This window comes from Aegilops tauschii, chromosome 1, assembly GCF_002575655.3.
Source record: "Aegilops tauschii subsp. strangulata cultivar AL8/78 chromosome 1, Aet v6.0, whole genome shotgun sequence".
In the NCBI taxonomy this organism is placed as follows: Eukaryota; Viridiplantae; Streptophyta; class Magnoliopsida; order Poales; family Poaceae; genus Aegilops; species Aegilops tauschii.
This window is the reverse complement of record NC_053035.3, coordinates 470,454,653-470,470,609: the sequence shown is the minus strand read 5'-3', so window position 1 is coordinate 470,470,609 and position 15,957 is coordinate 470,454,653. Positions and strand designations below refer to the sequence as shown.

At 43.2% G+C, this 15,957-nt stretch overlaps 1 long non-coding RNA gene across 2 annotated transcripts; it reads left to right on the top strand.

Annotated features, from left to right (window-relative positions):
* Positions 1-12,676: 12,676 nt before the first annotated feature.
* Positions 12,677-15,321, top strand: LOC141021150 (uncharacterized). Of its 2 annotated transcripts, XR_012181172.1 has the most exons (3): positions 12,677-13,093; positions 13,200-13,281; positions 13,887-15,321. It is a non-coding gene; the product is annotated as an uncharacterized lncRNA (long non-coding RNA). The 2 variants fall into 2 exon arrangements; XR_012181166.1 differs by having other exon boundaries at positions 13,200-15,321.
* Positions 15,322-15,957: the final 636 nt, after the last annotated feature.

The window sequence follows — 15,957 nt, the reverse complement described above, 5'->3', positions numbered from 1 at the left end:
CGTTTGATATGGGGTTTCTGCGAAACATAAAACATGCAACAAACAAGAACTGGCACTGGATCAATATATTAGTCCCAAAAATAGTATAAAAAGTTGCCAAAAAGTATATGAAAGTTGTATAATATTGGCATGGAACAATCAAAAATTATAGATACGACGGAGACGTATCAACATCCCCAAGCTTAATTCCTGCTCGTCCTCGAGTAGGTAAATGATAAAAAAGATATTTTTTGATGTGGAATGCTACCTAGCATAATCTTGATCATGTATATAATCATGACATGAATATTAAGACACGAGTGATTCAAAGCAATAGTCTATCATTTGACATAAAAACAACAATACTTCAAGCCTACTAATAAAGCAATCATGTCTTTTCAAAATAACATGGCCAAAGAAAGTTAGCCCTACAAAATCATATAGTCTGGCTATGCTCCATCTTCACCACACAAAATATTCAAATCATGCACAACCCCGATGACAAGCCAAGCAATTGTTTCATACTTTTCATGTTCTCAAACCTTTTCAACTTTCACGCAATACATGAGTGTGAGCCATGGATATAGCACTATAGGTGGAATAGAATATGATGGTGGAGGTTGTGTGGAGAAGACAAAAAGGAGAAAGTCTCACATCAACGCGGCTAATCAACGGGCTATGGAGATGCCCATCAATTGATGTCAATGTGAGGAGTAGGGATTGCCATCCAACGGATGCACTAAGAGCTATAAGTGTATGAAAGCTCAAACTAAAACTAAGTGGGTGTGCATCCAACTTGCTCGGGCATTTGAGGAAGCCCATCATCGGAATATACAAGCCAAGTTCTATAATGAAAATTCCCACTAGTGTATGAAAGTGATAACTCAAGAGACTCTCTATATGAAGAACATGGTGCTACTCTAAAGCACAAGTGTGGTAAAAGGATAGTAACATTGCCCCTTCTCTCTTTTTCTCTCATTTTTTTGGTGGGCTTCTTTGGCCTCTTTTTTTATTTGGGCTTCTTTGGCCTCTTTTATTTTTTGTAAAGTCCGGAGTCTCATCCCGACTTGTGGGGGAATCATAGTCTCCATCATCCTTTCCTCACTGGGGCAATGCTCTAATAATGATGATCATCACACTTTTATTTACTTATAACTCAATATTACAACTCGATACTAGAACAAAGATATGACTCTATATGAATGCCTCTGGCAGTGTACCAGGATGTGCAATGATCTAGCGTAGCAATGGCATAAAAAAACGGACAAGCCATGAAAACATCATGCTAGCTATCTTACGATCATGCAAAGCAATATGACAATGAATGCTCAAGTCATGTATATGATGATGATGGAAGTTGCATGGCAATATATCTCGGAATGGCTATGGAAATGCCATGATAGGTAGGTATGGTGGCTGTTTTGAGGAAGATATAATGAGGCTTATGTGTGATAGAGCGTATCGTATCATGGGGTTTGGATGCACCGGCGAAGTTTGCACCAACTCTCGAGGTGAGAAAAGGGCAATGCACAGTACCGAAGAGGCTTGCAATGATGGAAGGGTGAGAGTGCGTATAATCCATGGACTCAACATTAGTCATAAAGACCTCACATACTTATTGCAAAAGTCTATTAGCTATCGAAACAAAGTACTACGCGCATGCTCCTAGGGGGATAGATTGGTAGGAAAAGACCATCGCTCGTCCCCGACCGCCACTCATAAGGAAGACAATCAATAAATAAATCATGCTCCGACTTCATCACATAACGGTTCACCATACGTGCATGCTACGGGAATCACAAACCTCAACACAAGTATTTCTACTAATCCACAACTACCCACTAGCATGACTCTAATATCACCATCTTTATATCGCAAAACTATTGCAAGGAATCAAACATATCATATTCAGTGATCTACAAGTTTTATGTAGGATTTTATGACTAACCATGTGAATGACCAATTTCTGTCATCTCTCTAAATAGATATAAGTGAAGCAAGAGAGTTTAATTCTTTCTACAAAAGATATGCCCACGCTCTAACAAATATAAGTGAATAAAAAGAGCATTCTACAAATGGCGGTTTTCTATGTGAAGAGAAACAGGCAGTCCAAACTTCAAATGATATAAGTGAAGCACATGAAGCATTCTATAAAGCCATACTCAAAAGATATAAGTGAAGTGCAATGAGCATTCTATAAATCAACCAAGGACTATCTCATACCAGCATGGTGCATGAAAGAAAAGAGAAAACTAAATGCAAAAGACGCTCCAAGATTTGCACATATCGCATGAACGAAACGAATCAGAAAACATACCGATATTTGTTGAAGGAAGAGGGGATGCCTTCCGGGGCATCCCCAAGCTTAGACGCTTGAGTCTCCATCAATATTTACTTGGGGTGCCTTGGGAATCCCCAAGATTGAGGTCTTGCCTCTCTTCCTTCTTCTCACATGGAGACCTCCTCGATCCTCGAACACTTCATCCACACAAAACTTCAACAGAAAACTCGGTAAGATCCGTTAGTATAATAAATCAAATCACTACTCTAAGTACTGTTGCAAACCAATCCATATTTTGTTTTTGCATTGTAGCTACTGTAATATAACTTTTCCATGGCTTAATCCACTGATATAAATTGATAGTTTCATCAAAACAAGCAAACTATGCATCAAAAACAGAATCTGTCTAAAACAGAACAGTCTGTAATAATCTGAACATTCACCATACTTCTGATACTTGAAAAATTATGAAAAATAAAAAATTTGTATATAAAGACAGTGAAAAAAGAATCAGAACCGTTTGACGTTCCAATAAAAATTTAAAAATCGCGCACTACAGCCAAAGTTTCTGTCCTGCACCGTACAAACCAACAAGCATTGTAAACATCCTAAAGGCAAACCTTGGCACATTATTTTTATTATACAATGGAGCTGTACAAGGGGATAATTTTTTTGTTGAAAAGTTTCTGTAATCAAGATTCACAAAGTTTCCGTGAGCATGAACAAAGTTCAAGGCTAGCTCCCACTTCAACAATGCTTGTCTCTCTCACTTTCACTTTCCTTTTTGAAAAAGTTTTGGGTTCCCCTCTTTATTTTTTGTTTTGTTTTTAAACTATATAAAAGCACTCAACAGAAATAAATGACTCTCTAAAACTTCCGGGTTGTCTCCCTGGCAGTGCTTTCTTTAAAGCCATTAAGCTAGGCATATAGTGCTCAAGTAGTGAATCCACCCGGATCCCAAGGTATATCAAAGCCAATTTTAATTAGCAATGATTTGGCATTTAGTAGTGAGCACAAAGTAACATAAATCATGCAACAACGAAGTCTAACTCTCTTCCTATGCATCGGCATGTCATAAAAGAACAATTCATGCACACATAGTAAAGGCCAATGCATAGTATAAGCAGTTTCTTGCAATTTTATCGTGTTGGAAACATAGAGAGGTGGAGATATAGTTCCTCTCTCATAATAATTGCAAGTAGGAGCAGAAAGCACATGCATATTGTATTCATCAAAATCATCATGTGCAACGGTAAAAGGCAACCCATCAATATAATCCTTAATAAAAGCAAACTTCTCCGATATAGTGTAGTTTGGAGAATTCAAAAAGATAATAGGACTAACATGTGTGGGTCCAATAGCAACAATTTCATGTTTAACATAAGGAACTATAGCAAGTTCATCTCCATAAGCATCATTCATATTGGCATCATGGCCACAAGCATAGCAAGCATCATCAAAAAGGGATATTTCAAAAGAATCAACGGGATCATAACAATCATCATAGCAATCATCCTTCGGTAAGCACGAAAGGAAATTAAACAATGTATGAGTTGAAGAGTTACTCTCATTAGAAGGTGGGCACGGGTAGCTAATCCGCTCTTCCTCCTTTTGTTCTTCGCTCTCCTCATCATCTTTTTCATCCAATGAGCTCACAATGTCATCAATTTCTTCTTCCATAGACTCCCGCAAAATATTAGTCTCTTCTTGACAGCGGAGACTTTCTCAATAAATGCATCAATATCGGAATTTAATTCATAATTGGCATAGCAATATTTAAGGATAGCTAAATTTTCAGGTCGATAAACAGCATCATAAAGATTTTCAAACTCTTTGAACATAGATTCAATTTCATAAGCACCCATAAAAGCAACAAATTCTTCTATTTGTTCCACATCATAGTTATGATATATACCTCTAGCATAAGAAGCCAAGGTTTCATTATCATTAAATTTGCATGAAAAGGGAAGGTGTGGAGCCTTCATCCTAGAGCAACAAGTATAATCATATCTCAAGCATACTTGCCAAGCATACCACTTCAACATATAAATTTGATCCCATAATAGTTTCCCTTTTTGAGTCAAGCGATAATCCCTAAAGTATTCACGTTGGTCCAACGTGTCTCCCATTACATAATTGAATGAGGTTTTCTCAGGATTATCAAAGTGGTACAAAATATTCTTCACATAATGATCATCGAGGGTTTTAGGAGGTTCCCCATCTCCATGAGTAGCAAGTACACCTAATTTTTTTGGTATTTGGTATTCCATATCCATAACTAAAGATAAAGAACAACTAAGAACAACAAATAAAAATTACTTATTGATAAAGCAAACAAGCACACACGAGAATATTCACCCCACGCTATGACTCCCCGGCAACAGCGCCAGAAAAAGGTCTTGATAACCCACAAGTATAGGGGATCAATTGTAGCCTCTTTCGATAAGTAAGAGTGTCGAACCCAACGAGGAGCTAAAGGTAGAACAAATATTCCCTCAAGTTCTATCGACCACCGATACAACTCTACGCACGCTTAGCGTTTGCTTTACCTAGAACAAGTATGAAACTAGAAGTACTTTGTATTGTTGGATAGGTTTGCAAGATAATAAAGAGCACGTAAATAAAAACTAGGGGCTGTTTAAATAAAGACACAATAAAGTAAATATAGCGAGTGTGGAAAAGTGGTGGTAGGAGTTGCGAAATTGTCCCTAAGCAATTGAATACTTTACTAGACCGATAGCAAGTATTATGTGGGAGAGGCCACTGCTAGCATGTCATCCCTGACTTGGAATTCTATGCACTTATGATTGGAACTATTAGCAAGCATCCGCAACTACTAACGTTCATTAAGGTAAAACCCAACCATAGCATTAAGTGATATTGGTCCCCCTTCAATCCCGTATGCATCAATTTCTATGCTAGGTAGAAGCTTCTGTCACTCTTGCCCTCCAATACATAGTACTATCAACATACAACTAACCCTATGGTGTGATCCACACGCGCGCTCATATGATGAGCACCAAAGGACAGCAACATAACCACAAGCAAATTAAATCAATCATAGTAATTCATCAACCACCGAAAGGACAAAGAAAATCTACTCAGACATCATAGGATGGCAACACATCATTGGATAATAATAAGAAGCATAAAGCACCAAGTAGAGGGTACAGCGGGTTGCGGGAGAGTGGACCGCTGTAGATAGAGGGGGGAAGGTGATGGATATGTTGGTGAAGATGGCGGAGGTGTTGGTGAAGATCGCGGTGATGATGATGGTGGCCACGGCAGCGTCCCGGCGCCACCGGAAGAGAAGGGGAGAGGGGGACCCCTTCTTCTTCTTCCTTGACCTCCTCCCTAGATGGGAGAAGGGTTTCCCCTATGGTCCTTGGCCTCCATGGCATGGGAGGGGCGAGAGCCCCTCCGAGATTGGATTTGTCTCTCTCCGTTTCTGCGTTCCTGTGTTCTGCCCTTTCACCGTTTCATATATATATGGAGATCTGTAACTCCGATTGGATTGAAACCTTCGCCCAGATTTTTCTCCGAAAATTAGCTTTCTTGCAGCCAAAGAAGAGCAGAAACTGCGGTACAGGGGGCCCACGTGGGTCAGGGGCATGCCCCGGGGGTGGGGCGCGCCCCCCTGCCTCGTGCCCCCCTTGGGCACCGTCTCGTGCCCCCTTGGTAGTTTTTGTTACCCTAGCTCGTAATGTGGTAGTTTTTTGATATATACTCGTCAACAACATCTTTCTCCGTGACCTTCTAGCTGCAAAACGGAGCACTCTGCGGAGATAGGAAATGAGGAAAGGATCCATACAGGTGCAACTTTTACTTCTGTTTTTATTGATGGAAAGGTGAGATCAGTTTTAAATCCTGTGTGCATAAATCCTTATATGAAAGACCAAGAACCTGTACAAAATGATGAATATGCATAGCTATGCCCATCCGGTGGCCAAACAATAACATGTGTCCTCCTTCATCAGCGATTGATAAATCTTCCATCAAATCTGACCAAACAAGAACATCGAATAAAAGAAGAAAACCTAAAAAACCTGAAGAAAACAAGTAAAGGAACAAAAAAACCGAAAACTATTGAAAACCAACATAGGAAATACACAGAAAAAATAGCGCATAAGCTTCTAATACTCCCTCCGTTTTATTTAATTCGCATATTAGCTTTGTCTCGGGTCAAACATTCTAAACTTTGAGCAAGTTTATATTCGTGACATTTTCTAAAAATGGTATTTGCGGGGTACATAGGGAGTTTTATTGATGGAAATATGCCCTAGAGGCTATAATAAAGTTATTATTTATTTCCTTATTTCATGATAAATGTTTATTATTCATGCTAGAATTGTATTAACCGGAAACATAATACATGTGTGAATACATAGACAAAACAGAGTGTCACTAGTAGGCCTCTACTTGACTAGCTTGTTGAATCAAAGATGGTTAAGTTTCCTAGCCATAGACATGAGTTGTCATTTGATAAACGGGATCACATCATTAGGAGAATGATGTGATTGACTTGACCCATTCCGCTAGCTTAGCACTTGATCGTTTAGTATGTTGCTATTGCTTTCTTCATGACTTATACATGTTCCTATGACTATGAGATTATGCAACTCCCGAATACAGGAGGAACACTTTGTGTGCTACCAAACATCACAACGTAACTGGGTGATTATAAAGGTGCTCTACAGGTGTCTTCGATGGTACTTGTTGAGTTGGCATAGATCAAGATTAGGATTTGTCACTCCGATTGTCGGAGAGGTATCTTTGGGCCCTCTCGGTAATGCACATCACAATAAGCCTTGCAAGCAGTGTGACTAATGAGTTAGTTGCGGGATGATGCATTACATAATGAGTAAAGAGACTTGCCGGTAACGAGATTGAGCTAGGTATTGAGATACCGACGATCGAATCTCGGGCAAGTAATATACCGATGACAAAGGGAACAACGTATGTTGTTATGCGATTTGACTGATAAAGATCTTCGTAGAATATGTGGGAGCCAATATGAGCATCCAGGTTCCGCTATTGGTTATTGCCCGGAGACGTGTCTCGGTCATGTCTACATAGTTCTCGAACCCGTAGGGTCCGCACGCTTAAAGTTCGGTGACGATAGGTATTATGAGTTTTTGTGTTTTGATGTACCGAAGGTAGTTCGGAGTCCCGGATATGATCAAGGACATGACGAGGAGTCTCGAAATGGTCGAGACGTAAAGTCGATATATTGGATGACTATATTCGGACACCGGAAATGTTCCGGGTGGTTTTGGAGAAAATCGGAGTGCCGGAGGGTTACCGGAACCCCCCCCCCGGAGAAATAGTGGGCCTGATGGGCCTTAGTGGAGAGAGAGGGCTGGCCTAGGGCAGGCCACGCGCCCCTCCCCCTCTGGTCCGAATTGGACTAGGAGAGGGGGGCGGCGCCGCCCTTTCCTTCTCCCTCTCCCCCTTCCTTTCCCCCTCCTAGTAGGAGTAGGAAAGAGGGGAGTCCTACTCCTACTAGGAGGAGGACTCCTCCTCCTGGCGCGCCCTACAGGGGTCGGTCGACCTCCCCCCTTGGTCCTTTATATACGGGGGCAGGGGACACCTCTAGACAGAAGTTGATCCGTTGATCTCTCCCAGCCGTGTGCGGTGCCCCCCTCCACCATAATCCAGCTCGATCATATCGTAGCGGTGCTTAGGCGAAGCCCTGCGTCGGTAGCATCATCATCACCGTCATCACGCCATCGTGCTGAAGAAACTCTCCGGCGAAGCTTTGCTGAATCGGAGCTCGCGAGACGTCATCGAGCTAAACATGTGCTGAACTCGGAGGTGCCGTGCGTTTGGTACTTGGATCGGTCAGATCGTGAAGACGTACGACTACATCAACCGCGTTGTCATAACGCTTCCGCTTTCGGTCTACGAGGGTACGTGGACACACTCTCCCCTCTCGTTGCTATGCATCACCATGATCCTGCGCGTGCGTGGGATTTTTTTCGAAATTACTACGTTCCCCAACAGTGGCATCCGAGCCAGGTTTATGCGTAGATGTTATATGCACGAGTAGAACACAAGTGAGTTGTGGGCGATACAAGTCATACTGCTTACCAGCATGTCATACTTTGGTTCGGCAGTATTGTTGGATGAAGCGGCCCGGACCGACATTACGCGTACGCTTACGTGAGACTGGTTCTACCGACGTGCTTTGCACATAGGTGGCTGGCGGGTGTCAGTTTCTCCAACTTTAGTTGAACCGAGTGTGGCTACGCCCGGTCCTTGAGAAGGTTAAAACAACACTAACTTGACGAACTATCGTTGTGGTTTTGATGCGTAGGCAAGAACGGTTCTTGCTAAGCCCGTAGCAGCCACGTAAAACTTGCAACAACAAAGTAGAGGACGTCTAACTTGTTTTTGTAGGGCATGTTGTGATGTGATATGGTCAAGACGTGATGAGATATAAGTTGTTGTATGAGATGATCATGTTTTGTTGAAGTTATCGGCAACTGGCAGAAGCCTTATGGTTGTCTCTTTATTGCATAAGATGCAAGCGCCAAATAATTGCTTTACTTTATCGCTATGCGATAGCAATAGTTGCAAGAGCAATAGTTGGCGAGACGACCATGTGACGACACATTGATATAAATCAAGATGATGGAGATCATGGTGTCATGCTGGTGACGATGGAGATCATGACGATGCTTTGGAGATGGAGATCAAAGGCACAAGATGATGATGGCCATATCATGTCACATATATTGATTGCATGTGATGTTTATCCTTTATGCATCTTATTCTGCTTTGTTTGACGGTAGCATTATAAGATGATCTCTCACTAAATTTCAAGGTAAAAGTATTCTCCCTGAGTATGCACCGTTGCCAAAGTTCGTCGTGCCGAGACACCACGTGATGATCAGGTGTGATAAGCTCAACGTTCATCTACAACGGGTGTAAGACAGTTTTGCACACGCAGAATACTCGGGTTAAACTTGACAAGCCTAGCATATGCAGATATGGCCTCGGAACACTGGAGACCGAAAGGTCGAGCTAATAGAAGATATGATCAACATAATGATGTTCACCATTGAAAACTACTCCATCTCACGTGATGATCGGACATGGTTTAGTTGATTTGGATCACGTGATCATTTAGATGACTAGAGGGATGTCTATGTAAGTGGGAGTTCTTAAGTAATATGATTAATTGAACTTTAATTTATCATGAACTTAGTCCTGGTAGTATTAGCATATCTATGTTGTAGATCAATAGCCCGCGATGTTGCTCCCCGTTTATTTTGATATGTTCCTAGAGAAAAACTATGTTGAAAAATGTTAGTAGCAATGATGCGGATTGGATCCGTGATCTGAGGATTATCCTCATTGCTGCACCGAAGAATTATGTCCTTGATGCACCGCTAGGTGACAGACCGATTGCAGGAGCAAATGCAGACGTTATGAACGTTTGGCAAGCTCGATATGATGACTACTTGATAGTTTAGTGTACCATGCTTTACGGCTTAGAATCGGGGCTTCAAAGACATTTTTGAAACGTCATGGAGCATATAAAATGTTCCAAGAGTTGAAATTAGTATTTCAGACTCATGCCCATGTCGAGAGGTATGAGACCTCTGACAGTACTTTGCCTAAAAGATGGAGGAGAATAGCTCAACCAGTGAGCATGTGCTCAGATTGTTTAGGTACTACAATTGCTTGAATCAAGTGGGAGTTAATCTTCCAGATAAGATAGTAATTGACAAAGTTCTCTGGTCACTATCACCAAGTTACTAGAACTTCGTGATGAACTATAATATGCAAGGGATGAAAAAAACAATTCCCAACACTACTAGAAATCCCCATATTTCCGACGGTGAAACCTAATAGCCGACGGTCCGTCGGTTATTACAGTAATAGCCGACGGTAGCTGCAATTGCCGACGGTTAGTGTCAACTCACAAGTATTACCACCAATACCCGACGGTATACTAGAATGCCCGACGGTTAAAATCCACCCCTCGGGTATCCAACTTAATGGCCGACGGTTCATTATAAAGCCCGGCGGTTTTTCCTACACCCACGGGGATTACATGTAATCCCCGACGGGTTTCCCTGCACCCACGGGGATTACATGTAATGCCCGACGATTAATTGTAATACCCGACGGTTTTTGGTGCCCCTCGGGGATTACATGTAATGCCCGACGATTTTTGCCACACCCATGGGGATTAGATGTAATGCCCGATGGTGAAATTTAATAGCCAAAGGTGAAAAGAAAACTCTCACCTATGAGTGAAAATGGCCGACGGTACATGTGTGCCTCTCGGTTATTTGAGAAATACTCGATAGTCTATAGTAATAATCGGCGGTTAACTTTCCCTCTCGATGGTATGTTTCAATGGACAACATCAATAAATGTACAATGATGGATGTTATATTCCATATAACACCCAATAAGAAGATTCCAATTGGAGGCACGGAGGCGCAGGGGAGCAGCGCTAGGAGGTTTGTCGTGTGTTTGGGAAGCTGGGACGATGGTCCTGGGTGTTCGGTAGTGGCGGCTGGTACTACTACCATGCATGGGGTACTGATGCAACGCGTGTGTTTCTTGTACCGGCTGACGCGGTGTTTCTTTGTGGCTTGTGGTGCTACGATGGAGTGTCGTGTGGCGGTGTAGGAGCATAAGGGGCTCGGCGGCATGGATCTGCCATTATGGCCACGCGATGGCACAGTGAGGGACTACAGCTCGGGCGCAGTGGGCCATGGGGCGGTCTAGTGCAATTGGGATTTGAGTCCTAGTGCCCAGTTCCGGCGGTTGCAGCGGCAAACGTCGCGTACACGGTATCGGCCGGTGCCATGCGCTTGAGTAGGTTGTCACTCGGATGTGCTCCGGCGTGGTGTCAAAAAGGTATGGCGGCGGCCGCAGACTGCAGATGTGCTGGCGCGGCGGACCATGAGGTGGCCTGACGTGTGGATACCTTTGGCTACGACTGTCGTAGTTCTGGTCTCCAGAGAGCACGGTCGGCGCATCGGATGCATGGTTGCGGCTCGGAACCATGTTGGTTCTTGGCGTCGGGCAGCGCTCTATTGTTTCTTGCGCTCGACAGGGCACAGCAACTCGCGCTGCATTCGGTGGCCATGTGCTGGACGACAGTTGGTGGATCTGGCTATTCGTGATGGAGCTTAGCCGCCGGTGGTCTCCGCGAGGTGCTGATGGCTGTTGCGGGTCTTGGGGCTTCTTTGTCGGTGGCAGCTTTGATGGTGGTGGTGATTGGTGGGCTTGTCGGAGCTTGTGCAAGATGATGTGCGGCTGAGGTGGTGTTCAAGCTTGGGTGAAGACCCTGTCTCGGCTTTTGTGCTGTGACTAGTGATGGCGGCGGCTGTGACCATCATTGACCTTCCTGGAGGTATAACTGTTTTGCTCTTGCACCAATCCCATGCGGATCCGGCCATCACGACCACTTCGTGGGAAACCCTTGATCTTGTGTGACTGTGGCGATGCGTTGGTGCTGTATTCTGCTCAGGGGCTTCATCTTGGGAGTTCGGCATCGGCAAGCGGGACCGACGGATGACGAGGTTGTGGTGTCTAGGCTTATGTGGCAACAATGATGGAGGTAACCATGTTAATGACGCGAGAATTCTTTTTGTAGTCGACTCCTCTCTGACGTGTCCGCGGGATTGCCTCAGTTTGTTTTTCACCCTGAAGTCAAAGTTACGGCGGCGGGGCCATGTGGTGTGCATGGTTTGTCCTTCGTAGTTCTCCGTCAAGTTTGGAGTTGCGTCTAGAACTATCGGAGGGCGTGCGAAGCTGTGTCTCCATTGGATTTCACGGGATTCCGTCGATGCTAGTCTTTGAAGGATCTGTTTGCATCCGGTTTTCGTTCGGTTTTGTTTGGGTGTTTACAGATTTAATCCTTCTGATCTACGAGTTTCTTCATCGACGATAGTTGCTGCTCGGGTGTGTTGGTCCAATGGGCATTGGCACGACGACTTCCCGATTGTCGACTACAACAAGATTTTCCAGGCTACAGCGAGTGAGGCCAGTGACGGCGACGCGCCTTCGGCTCGCTCGAGTGCTTGTAGTAGTCGCTAGATGGTCCACTGACCTAGTTGTAACTTTTATTACCTCTGTTGTTTTTTGTACTATCATGATTGAAGATGAATGGATCGATAGTTTCTCACGCAAAAAAAAGTTTGGAGTTGTGGTCGCCACAATTACATTTTATGGGAACCTAAAAATAATTACTTTCGATATACTTTGTTTTTTTACTGAATACGTGTGGTATGTATATTAATTTTTATATAACATTCTTTTTTCAGGCAGGACCAAAGAACCATTTCACCTCGCGCCATTATTTCCCTCTTGCCCCTGAGCAAATTTTACAGCCCATCTTCTATCGGCCACGTGCCCACGTCCTCCCATCCCTCGTCCCTTTTCCCTCTGATGAAACCTCCCACGACGCATCTTCTCTTCTCGCTTCCTCGCCGTCATGCGCCAACCCCGCCATCAGCCGTCAATCCGGCTGCATACTTCCACCCTCTAACCCTCGTCGCCCTCCCTAGTCCAGTAATGTCACCCGCTCCCTTCAACTCCCGTATAGGTCTTCGTGGCCCTCAGATCTGGCAGCCCTCAGCCACGACGCTGCCGGATCTGGTTGGCTTGGCCTCGTCGCCCTAACCAATAGGTGCTCGGCGCCTCTCCTCAGGACCGCAGCGGTATTCTTCGTGGGCTCTCTATCCCTCCAGCTCCTGCGCCTTGTATCGGCCTTCTGCCCTTTCTTGAAGCTCCTCCTCATCCAAGTGGTCACCTGACGTTGCCGAGTGGACCACGCTCACTCGCGCATTCGCCCGCCAGTATGAGGTTTGGTCGCCACCTCCTTCGCACAATTCGTCGAGCAGGTCATCTGTGTGGCGTATGTGTTCTGTTGTAATGGATGGTGGGCTTTTTTCTGGTGGTTGGGGTGCAGGATTTGCTCGTGTGTTTCAAGTTGAATACTGGGTAGATGGAGGAGATGTGCCACGGCAGGCTACTGTGGTGGTGAGATTCAGGTTGTACATCGAGGCCAATGGCCATGGTTGTTTGCATGTCTGTTTAGGTCTATTTTTTATATGGTTGTTGAAAAACAAAGCCAAGCCTATTAGTTTTGAAAATAAAGTAAGCCTATGTGTTGAAAAATAGTTTCATTAACTAGCGAATGGACATTTGGTGCCAGTGAGGTGAGCTAGCGGACTTGTGTTGATGCATATATGTTTGGCCAAGGCTAGCTAATTGCAGCAGTTGGCACTATAGTACAGAGAAGAGACACTGTGTCAGCGTGTGTAATCATGATCGGGATGTATACTTCATACTACTGTATAGCTTAACTAGCAGTCCCTGCCAAGCAAACCAATTAACATTGAAGAGGCCCTCCATTCATGGAGTACGTACATTCCTGGTTACTTTTCCTTCAGTTTGGGTTTGTAGATATAATTGTAAGTTTTAAAATCTCGCTTTTGCTTTTCTTCGCAGTATTTTGTAGTTCTGGAACATTTAACTCATGTGCCTAAGGTTGGTGCAGCCACTGTCATGTTAACATCATGTCCCGTGTGTTCTTTCTCAAATATGTAGAGTAGGGGCTTCTTGTTATACTTAAATGCACTATGCTATCATGCAGGTCTAAGTCGGGCCTAACTGAAGAGCAAGAATATAAATCTTTTGAGCTTAGGCACATGACTCAAGCCCCCAGAATCCGATGGTCTACTGAGCCAGTTTTATGCTGGGCGAGGAAGGGTGGAACAGTGAACCTTGCCACACAACGGCACCCCCTTCGCCTGATGACCTTTTCCAATCACGATTACCTCCCGTCGCTGCTGAAGATATTTTGTTTCTTCTCCTTTCATCTGCAGACTGCAGAGTATCTTGTTTGTGTTCAATTCTGGTAAAAAAACTAGATGTTCTAATCAAAGCAGTACTGCAGTCATGCAGCATTTACTTGTTGCAGTATTACGTTTATCTGTTTCTGGATGAGTTACTTTCAAAGTTGATTTATGGTGACAATGCGAGAGTTGTAGATAATTTTCTGTACTTCTAGTGTACTTGATTATTAATTCTTAGTATAAGAGTATCTAAGGGGCACAATTGGCTTGAACTCATATAGGCAGAGATGTTGCTATAATTAATTACAGTCAAATCATTTGCACAGAGAAAAATACTTCAACATTAGACAATATGATTAGACAATATGCCAGGCGTCCTCCTTTCTAGCTTTTGGCTTTCCCTGTACTAGCTTTGCTCTTTGGGTCCTCAGCTTTTGAGACCTTGATACTTTTGAGAATGTATGACAAGCTTGGTTTCATTATAGCAATCTTGGTCTAACCATAGCAATCTTGGTCTAACCATAGCACATGTTTCTGGACATAGGATTGTTACAGTGAATTAGAATAATGTCATGTGCTTTGAATTATATGAATGTTACAAGTAATTCGAAAAGCATGATGTGATCTGAACTGCTGCAAACTTATAATGAAATTGAAATCAGTGTGGTTTATTGGTAGATTATTCCTTTTGTACACAGAGCAATGTGTAGTACTGTCTATCATTTGGAGTGTGTTCCTGCTGATTCATATTACCCTGAAAATTGCATGTGAAGGATCAAAAGATGAATACGTAGTTATACTGTTAGATAGCAGCTAACCAGTCAATTAGAACATCTAAGTTTTTTTAACAGTATCCACAATTAAATTTCAACTGTATTGCATCATATTTAATCTCCCTTACAACTTATCTAATCATTTCTTAGGAATTGGAAACAGTACTCGAGGAATTGTGATATATGGCAAGGGGGGTGATGTCTATGGAAATGATTGTTGAGCGTTATGATACATATGGTGCGAGTCTAATGTCTTTCGTCAAGACATGCAACAAAGTGAAGTTATGAAGTTCTGGTCAATTTAGCTTATTCATAATGCTTGGACCATTAGATCTTAGTTACTATTTTGTTTTGCATTTCAAACTTCCTAGATAGATCACAGTGATCAATGTAATTTTGATGCGACTCTTCTGATATTATGAATGGTGTGCTAAATATAATAGTTTATGTTTCTTGGTCATATGTGGGTTGTGCAATTATGAGATATATTTGAAATGGAAAGCAATCCTTGAAGGGTGACTAATAATGGCCTACCATGGAACAAGCATCACAGCTACACAATATGCCAATGGAAACTTCACACCATCAGTGAATCTATGTATTGAGGGTGTCGTTTGGCCTCTCAACTAAAGGAATCCCCGTAGGGGTTTATACACAGTCAGCGGTCATACTAGTTGACAGTTTGGTCCTCCTCTCGGCTATAATGAACCCCGAGGGTCAAATATATACCGTCAACTATTACAAAAGTCGAAGGCAAGTCATAACTGTCAGAAAATAAATACCCGACGGGGAACCCTCAGCTATAAGTGTCGTCAAGTTTCTGTGAGCCGTCTGGTGACTGAAACATGTCCGACGGCACACCGTCGGCTAATTACCGTTGAAGAAGGTATTACCCTACAGTACCGTCGGCTATTACGGTAATGGCCGACCAAGCATAGCCGACGGGAGATTGCCGACGGTGTACCGTCGGTTATACAGAAATCCGACGGTGAGCAAAAATATCCGACGGTAATTTGACCCTCGGATATAGTGGGAAATCTAGTAGTGCAAGCTCTTCGCAATGCTAAAATCGGCGAAGGTAGAAATCAAGAAAAAC